Source organism: Orycteropus afer, unplaced genomic scaffold, assembly GCF_000298275.1.
Source record: "Orycteropus afer afer isolate SDZICR_OR568_19922 unplaced genomic scaffold, OryAfe1.0 scaffold00177, whole genome shotgun sequence".
NCBI classification, from domain to species: Eukaryota; Metazoa; Chordata; class Mammalia; order Tubulidentata; family Orycteropodidae; genus Orycteropus; species Orycteropus afer.
Genome location: NW_006921764.1, coordinates 2070199 through 2079315, shown reverse-complemented (window position 1 = coordinate 2079315; position 9117 = coordinate 2070199).

Genomic DNA, 9117 nt, shown 5'->3' with positions numbered 1-9117 from the left:
TTTGTTTTTGATTTGAGGTTGTCTGTTGTTTCCTAGACATTTTGAAGTTGTTGTCTTTGTTAGTTATGTATTGATTTACCACCTCAGAAACCAAAAGGGGGTCATTATGAGTCAGAATCAACTCGATGGCAGTGAGTTTGGTTTTTTTTGGTTTGATTTTATGTTTTATTATATCTGAAATTGTTGAGCAGGTGTACTTTGGTTATTAACTCGGCTGTACTGGGTCACTCTCCAGCTCTCTTTGTGTTGGTGGAATCGGGTGGGGTTGTGGGTACAGGTCTGTTCCTTGTGAAGAGGATTTGGAGTTGGAATGAGCAGGTGTTGTCTACCATCTGCTGTTGATTCTGTGGTGCAGGAGCTATTGGTGTTGCCTGTCTATTGCATGAGGTATTCAGTGTAATAGCTCTGGTTTCCTGGTGTTCCTTCTATTGGATGAGGCAGGGGAGAAAAGGAAGAAAGGAAAAAAAAAAAAGAAAAAAAAAGGCACCAGAAGCAAGCCCCCAGATAGAAAGGTGGAAGGAGTTTTCTGTGTTTGGGGTGAGATAAGTCAGTTAGTGATGCAGTCACAGGCAGGGTAGTCTGTGTCCTTCTGAAATGTCTACTAGTGATGATGTCCTACTGTCAGTCAAAGACCCACAGTTCAAAACTGACAGAGACTCCAATGACTAGAGGGCCACTGCTTTCTGCTTGGATCGAGAAACTGCAAAACCTAGTACTCCGGTCTACTGTGCTAAAAGGGGTTGTGGAACAGTTGAACCCCAGCCCACTGCTGTGCACTTGCTCTGGGGCTCTGCCCTACTCAGAGGGAACTTCTCCCTTTCCCCCACTCCTCTCTGGACTCTGTGACAGCCCAAGCCAAGGGGGGTCTTGATCTGTTACCCAGTAAGATTATCTTAGTAACTCAGAGCCTGAGGTCACCATGCAAAACTCCTGGTGTGGCTATTCTGAATCCCCAATGCCTGTGGGCGCCATCATTTGTTTTTCTTTCTCCCTCTTCCCTCGCTGACACCTCTTTTGTATTTCTAATGAGTGCTCTTCTCTCCATCCTAGGTGGTTTCATTTATTTTTCCCCTTTGTTTAATCTGCCTTTTTTCTGCACCTTCACTAAATCCAATGCTTTATCTTCTCCTTATTTGCTCATAACTTCACTATCCTTATTTGTATCTACTTTACCTAGTTACTGAGGGTTTAAGTTGGAAGAGGGATTAAACATGCATGTTATCAGTTTGACGCCATTTCCTCTCCCTCAAACATTTATTTTCAATTCAACTTTTACGGTGCGAACTTAGTAACAAGAAAGTCATTTATTATGGAAAAGAACTTTAGGGACAAACTAGTATATGCATTTGAGAAAACGAGAAATTAGTACACTAAAACAATTTAGTATGGTTGTGAGTGGCTGGTAAAAGATTTCAACTTTCTAAACTTTATGAACTATAAAACCCACTATCGTTGAGTCTATCTTTACATTATTTTGCTGAATAAAAACAAAAATAATTCTGCTTGCTCCCTAAGAACTGCAAACACAACACAATGTCTTTCAGCTTTAAAAAAAAAAACAAAACAAAGAATTTTCAAAATAGAAAGTCTTGCTATTACTGAGGATAACCTAAGTGCTGTGCCATAGATTTAGAAAGCAATCCTAAAAGATTTTCTCAAAGCTATTTTTGGAAAAAGACAATATTAATAGTGAATGCATAGTCTCCTAAGGGCAAATTTATGGATTAACCACATTCTCTAAGTTTCTTTCAAAAGCAATCACATTTTCTTATAGGCTTGTTTGTACATAGGATTATCTAATTGTCTTTGAAAAGAATGTTTTAGTTTACTATCACTACAAAAATGCTGCATAAAATCCCAGTTTGTTAGGTGTTGTTAGTTGCCATCAAGTCCTACTCATAACGACCCTTTGTAGAGTAGAATGAAGAAAACTTCCTGGTCCTTTGTCATCCTCATAATCATTGCTATGTTTGAGCTCATGGTCACAGTCACTGCGTCTGTCTATCTACTTAAGGATCTTCCTCTTTTTCACTGACTCTCTTCTTTATCAAAGATGATATCCTTCTCCAAAGACTGGTCCCTCCTGATCACATGTCCAAAGTATGTGAGACAAAGTCTCCCCTTGCTTCTAAGGAACATTCTGGTTATACTTCTTCCAAGACACTTTTGTTCATTCTTCTGGCAGTCCATGATATATTCAATATTCTTCACCAACACTGTATTTTAAAGACATCACTTTTTCAGTCTTCCATATTCATTGTCCAGTATTTTAATGCATATGATGAGGTTGAAAATACCATGGCTTGGGTCACGGTGACATCTTTGTTTTTTAACACTTCAAAGAGGTCTTTAGCAGAAGAGTTGGCCAATGCAACATGTCATTTGATTTCTTGACTGCTGTTTCCATGAGCATTGATTGTGGACCCAGGAAAAAATGAAATCCTTGACAACTTCAATCTTATCTTCTTTTATCATGATACTGCTTATTGGTCCAGTTGTGAGGATTTTTTTTTCTTTATGTTGAGATGTAATCCATACTGGAGAGTGTAGTCTTAGATCTTCATTAGTAAGTGCTTCAAGTCTTCTTCACCTTCAGCAAGCAAGGTTGTGTCATTTGTACATAGCAGGTTGTTAATGAGTCTCCCTCCAAACCTGATGCTGCATTCTTTTTCATATAGTCCAGTTTCTCTGATTATTTGCTCAGCATACAGATTGAGTGAGTATGGTGAAAGGGTACAACCCTGCCACACACTATTCCTGATTTTTAAACCATGCAGTATCCCCTTGTTTTGTTTGAATGACTGCCTCTTGGTCTGTGTACAGGTTGCTCTTGAGCATGATTAAGTGTTCTGGAATTCTCATTCTTTGAAATGTTAGCCATAATTTGTTATAATCCACATAGTTGAATGTCTTTGCATAGTCAATAAAACACAGGTAAACATCTTTTGCTATTCTTTGCTTTCAGCCAAGGTCCATCTGACATCAGCAGTGATATCCCTTGTTTCATATCCTCCTCTGAATCTGGCTTGAATTTCTGGCAGTACCCTGTCCATCTAGTGTTGCAACTGTTTATTAATTATCTCAAGTAAAATTTTACTTACATTAGATGTTAATGATATCATTAGATAATTTCCACATTCTGTTGGATCACCTTTCTTTGTCATAGGCACAAATATGGTCTCTTCCTGTTGATTGTGCAGGTAACTCTTTTCCAAATTTGTTGGCATAGGTGTGTGAGCACTTTCACCATTGCACACATTTGTTGAGTCATCTCACTGGATAGTCTGTCAATTCCTGGAGCCTTTTTTTTTTTTTTTTTTAAACCAATTCCTTCAGCGCAACTTGGACTACTTTCTTCAATAGGTTCTTGATAATATGCTACCTCTTGAAATGGTTGAACATTGACAATTCTTCTTGGTACAGTGACTCTGTGTATTCCTTCCATCTATTTTTATTTTTGTTGTTGTTGTTATGCCCATAGAATCCTTCAATATTGCAACTTGAGGCTTTAACTGTTTCTTCAGTTCTTTTAGCTCGAGAAATGACAAACGTGTTATTTCCAGTAACATATAACAATAAGCATCTAGTTAGCTCATGGATGTGTATGTTAAGTGGAGGTTGGCTCATCTGAGTTCCACTTAGCCTACAGCTGGGTGTCTGATTCAAGATACAGTGCTTGGAGTTGCTCTGCTTCTCTCTGTATATCTAAGCTAGATTGGTTTCTCGTGTCTTGAATCCTCCCTAAAGCAGGGATGTAACACACTGCTGTTGAGTGGATTCCAACTCATAGTGAACCCCATTGGGTTTCTGAGGTGGCAAATCTTTATAGAAGGAGATTGCCCAGTCTTGCTTCCATGGAGTGGCTGGTTGGTTTGAATCATCAAGCTTCTGGTTAGCAGTCAGATGCCTTAGGCACTGTGCTACCAGAGCTCCTTGGAGCACTGATCTAGTGGGGCATATTCTTCTCAAAGTGATTGCAGAGGAGCAAGAGGGCAAACAGAAATATGCAATACTTCTTAAGATCTAGGCTTAGGACTCTTACTTCTTTCCTCCTGCCACATAGGAGAGCCCAATGTTATGGGCAGGAAAAATATATTCTGCCCATGATGAGGTCATGGCAAAGGAAGGGTGAAGAATTAGAAATGCTCATCCATTCCACCACAAAGTGAGTGAAAAGATGAAAGATAGTATCATTAAGCTAGAAAATGATGCAATGGTAAATTAGATACTCAAATTAGAATGAGTGATAATTTAAGAAGGCGTGTTCACTCCGCTGACCATTTCTTTGGCTGATTGCCAAAGAATCTTTGTTGACTCCTTGGTCACTGTAGGAATTTAAAGGCATCAATTTGTCGAAAACAGAGTAAATGTCTGATCCTGAGCCATCAGTCAATTTGACCAAAGCAGCAAAAATAGAAAGCTTCAGCGTACCGTCCCAAGTACAACTTTCAGAAAAAAATATCGATTTTTTTTTCTAGTCCAAAGCAATTACAGCCTACACCAAGCTAAGAGTATCTGAAGGATTTTGGTATGGCCTCACTAGAAACACAGTTGCCTGCTATCAGATCAATGCCAGTGAAGTGAAGAGTATTTATGTCACATAGCAAGGGAATGCAAACAAAAGAGCCTCATTGGCTTTCTTCATCACCCAATTTGGCATTGATCTTCAATTTTTAACAATAAGGCTCAATGTTAGTCCCGTGGAGTCAAGTATAAAAATAGAACAGCTGCTACCACAGCCCAGATGGCAATTTTTTAGAGGGTTTGTGCAGGAAGAAGGGACCTTTCCTCTCTAAGTGAAAACCACTCATGTCGGACTTTTCAACAGTTTCCATTCTAATCAAGACACAGCTAATATCTCAATTGTTTAAAGTTGCAAATTTAAAATAAGTTAAATGAACATATAAAGGAAGCACATCACCCTAAGTGCTCAGATAGAAGTGCCTTTAACAGACATCATACATCTTAGTTCAAGAGAACTGGATTTCAAATTCTGGTCATAATGCCCACCTACTGTGTGGCCTTGGGAGATATTTTAGCTTCTTCAGCCTCACTTTCAGTATAAGTAAAGTAAGTTAGAGGGAAACAAGCTACAGATGTTATCTAAGGAAGGTAGCTTCCTACAGATGGGAGTCATCATGAATCAGGTTCCCCATTTTGCAGAGAGAGAAACTTTACAAACAAAACCAAACCAATCTGTAGAGTCAGATTGCTTGATGGGAAATCCAGGCTCCATCAGTGCTTGGTGGTTAAATCATCTGTCCTTCAATTTCCGAATCTATTATGTATGCAAAAATCCTACCTACTTTTTGAGTGGTAACAGTTGTTGTGGTTATTGTTAGTTGCTGTTGGGTTGATTCTGACTCATGCAGTCCCATATGTGCAGAGTAGATCTGTGCTCCATTGGGCTTTCAAGGTAGTGACTTTTTTGGAAGCAGATTGTTGGGCCTTACTTTGTGATGTTTCTGAGTGGGTTTGAGCCATCAACCTCTTGGTGAGTAGTCCAGTATTTTACCACTTATACCACACAGGGACTCCTAGTGTTGTAACATAACATTTGCAAAATGGTTAACACAATACAGGCATGTAGTGCATATTCAAGGAATGTTAGTACACATTTGGCTGCTTACCTAGCATCCCCTCTTGTCTTTCCTAAAAGCACTCCTCTGTGTGGCCTCAGGGGAGACTGATTGACCCCACCTCTAGGGGAGGTCCTGATTATTTGAACTCAGTAGTTCTCGAACTAGTGAATCAGAATAACAAGGAGGGCTTGTTAAAATGCAGATCGCAGAGCTGCAAATCTAGAGTTTTTGATTCAGCAGGTTTAGAGTTGTTGTTGTTAGGTGCTGTTGAGTCAGCTCCGATTCATAGCAACTCTATGTACAATGGAACGCAACCCTGCCTGGTGCTGCACCAGCTTCACAATCCTCGCCATATCTGAGCCCATAGTGGCAGTCACTGTGTCTTTCCATCTCATTGAAGGCCTTGCCCTTTTCCCCGACCCTCCACTTTACCAAGCACGATATTCTTCTTCAGGGAATAGTCCCTTCTGAAAACATGACCAAAGTAAGTGAGATGAAGTCTGGCCATCCTTGCTTGCAAGGAGCATTCTGGCTGCACTTCTTCCAGGACAGATTTATTAGTTCTTCTGGAAGTCCATGGTACTTTCAGTATTCCTCACCAACACAACTCAAAATCATGAACTCTTCTTCCGTCTTCCTTGTTCATTGTCCCGCTCTCACATGTATATGAGGTGATTGAAAATACCATGGCTTAGATTAATCACACCTTTGTCTTCAAGGAGACATCTTTGCTCTTCAGCACTTTAAAGAGGTCTTTTGCAGCAGATTTGCCCAATGCAATACATAGTCTAATATCTTGACTGCTGTTTCCATTGGTGTCGATTGTGGAAACAAGTAATATGAGATATTTAACAACTTCAAGTTTACTCCATCCATATCATTAAGGTCAGCTCTACTCTGAGGAGACAGCTCTTCCCCAGCCTTCTGACCCAAGGGGCTCATTTTCCAGCAATATATTGGACAATGTTTTAGGGCTATTCATAAAGTTTTCCAGTAATATATCAGACAGTGTTTCACTGTTATTCCCAAGCTTTTCACTGGCCAATGCTTTGAGAAGTGCATACCCCTTCCTTCTGAGTCTGTCATAGTCTGGAGGCTCCACGGAAACCTGCTCACCAATGGTGACCCTGCTGGTATTTGAAGTACCAGTGGCATCTCTTCCAGCCTCAGCAACATATAAGCCACCACAGTATGACAGACTGACAGATGAGTGGTGGAGGTGTGGTGGTTATGCTTGTGTGTCAACTTGGCTGGGCCTGATTGAGTGGCTGGGCAGCTGGTGGTACTTATTCCCCATGATGAGACTGGCAATCAACTCTATGGTGGGATCTACCACAAGCAGCTGAGTAGCTGCTTTGGGTATGTGGTCTGCTTCCCAAATATAAGAAACAGCTTTGGGAATGGTCTCTAGCTTATGGCATGCTTGGATGCTGCATGTAGCCATGTCATTGTTCAGCAGCCTGCCATACTCTGCCAACCTGGGTACTTACAATGGACTTGGTTTGATGGCCTGCCATGTGATTTGGTAACATTGGGACTGTGCCTTTTTCCTTGTCAACTTTGGGCTTGGCAGCCTCAGCAGCCAGCAGCTGTCTGAGTGAAGATAAGCCTCCAGCTTCAGTGGGCCAGGAGCTGGAGGCAGAGCTAAAGCCCAAGGCTAAGGGGCTTTCACCCAGCCCATAGAGCCTGGTGCTTTGAACTTAGACTTAAAGCCTCAAAACTGTAAGAGAATAAACTCCTGTTTGTTAAGGCTATCCCATTTGTGGTAATATATTCTTGTCAGGGTGGCACTAGGTAACCAGAACAGGAGATTTGGAGTAGAGCTGAGAATTTTTTTATTTCTAACAAATTTCCAGGTGATGCTGATGTGGCTGGATCAGGGACCACACTTTGGGAACCAAAAAACCCATTGCTGTTGAGTCAGACTCATAGCAGACAGAGTAGAACTGCCCCACAGAGTTTCTAAGATTGTAAATCTTTAGAGAAGCAAGCTGTCCATTTTTTTCCTATGGAGTGGCTGGTGGGGTCAGTCTGTCAACTTTTGGGTTAGCAGTCAAGTACTTAACCATTGCACTACCAGGGATCCTATACACTCTGATCACCCTTGATTCAATGTCATGGCATCATATCTCCCTTGCTTGGATGATACAGTGAGATAGCGGAATATGTTTAGTAAGAGCATCTAGGGAAGAAGCTTCTTTGCTCTTAAGAGAGCCTCAGGAAGCTGGCCTTTCTCCACATGAATATAAACAAGAAATTATCTACTCTCAATTGTTGCTGACAGTTTTTCTATGATGATGGCAGAAGTCAGCCTTAGGATGAAGTTAACCTCATGGGGAGAGATAGAAAGAAGCAGATCTTTAATAATATTGTTGAGCTGCTGGAACAACCAACCCTAAAGGCTGTCCTTGTTTGGATTTTTGATGATATGAACAGTAAGTGTCCTTACTTTCAAAATAAGTTTGAATTTTGTTCAGTTCCATATAGCCAAAAAGCATCCTAACTGGTACAATCATCATAAGCACTGATGACTTTATTCAATATTTACTATATGACAGGCACTGTGCTAACAACCTCTTAGCATAGATTATATTATTTAAATTTCACAATATCTCAGTGATACAAGTGATCATTTATTACCATTTTGAAGATGAGGAAACTGAGGCCCAGGGAAAGTAAATAACTTACCCAGTGTTAGGCAGCTACTGGTAGAGCAGGATCTAAACTCAGGGATTTCTGAATCCTAATCCAAAGGTCTAGCCATAAATCATACTCTCTGAAAGGAATAGTTTTTTTTCCAGGGAATGCTGGAAAAATTTACATAAATGGCAAGCCTGTATATATTGTACAAATGATTTTACAATTTGCTTTTTTAATCAACATTTTGTTATTAAAATTTAGTTTATTATAATGAGTTGAAGTGTTCCATTTTATGAATAAACCACAGTTTATTATGTATTCTTCTGAGCAGTTAAGGAGCTCTGGTGGCACAGTGCCTAAGGCATTTGACTGCTAACCAGAAAATTGGCAGTTCAAACCCACCAGCCACTCTGCAGAAGGAAGACAGGGCAATTTACTTCCATAAAGATTTACCACCTTGGAAACCCAGTGGGGGTCAATGTGAGTTGGAATTGACTTGATGGCAGTGGGTTTTGGAGTGGGATGAGCAGTTCTGTTTTTCCCTTTCACATATGGTAAAATAGATATTTTATACATCTCTCATTATACACATATGTAAAGTTTTCTCCAAAGTAGATATCCAAGGCTGGAATTGTCAAGTTGAAAGTGATGCATCATCTTCAAATTTGATACCTGCCTTAGAGTCAATTGTGACTCATAGTGACCCTGTAGAACAGAGTAGAACTGCACTACAGAGTTTCCAATAAATCTTTACAGAAGTAGATTGCCTCATCTTTCTCTCATGGAGCAAATGGTGGGTTCAAACTGCCAACTTTTTAGTTAGTAGCGGTAGTAGTGGGCACTTTAACCACTGTACCACCAGGGCTCCTTTATTCATAATTTGCTCTCTCTCTCT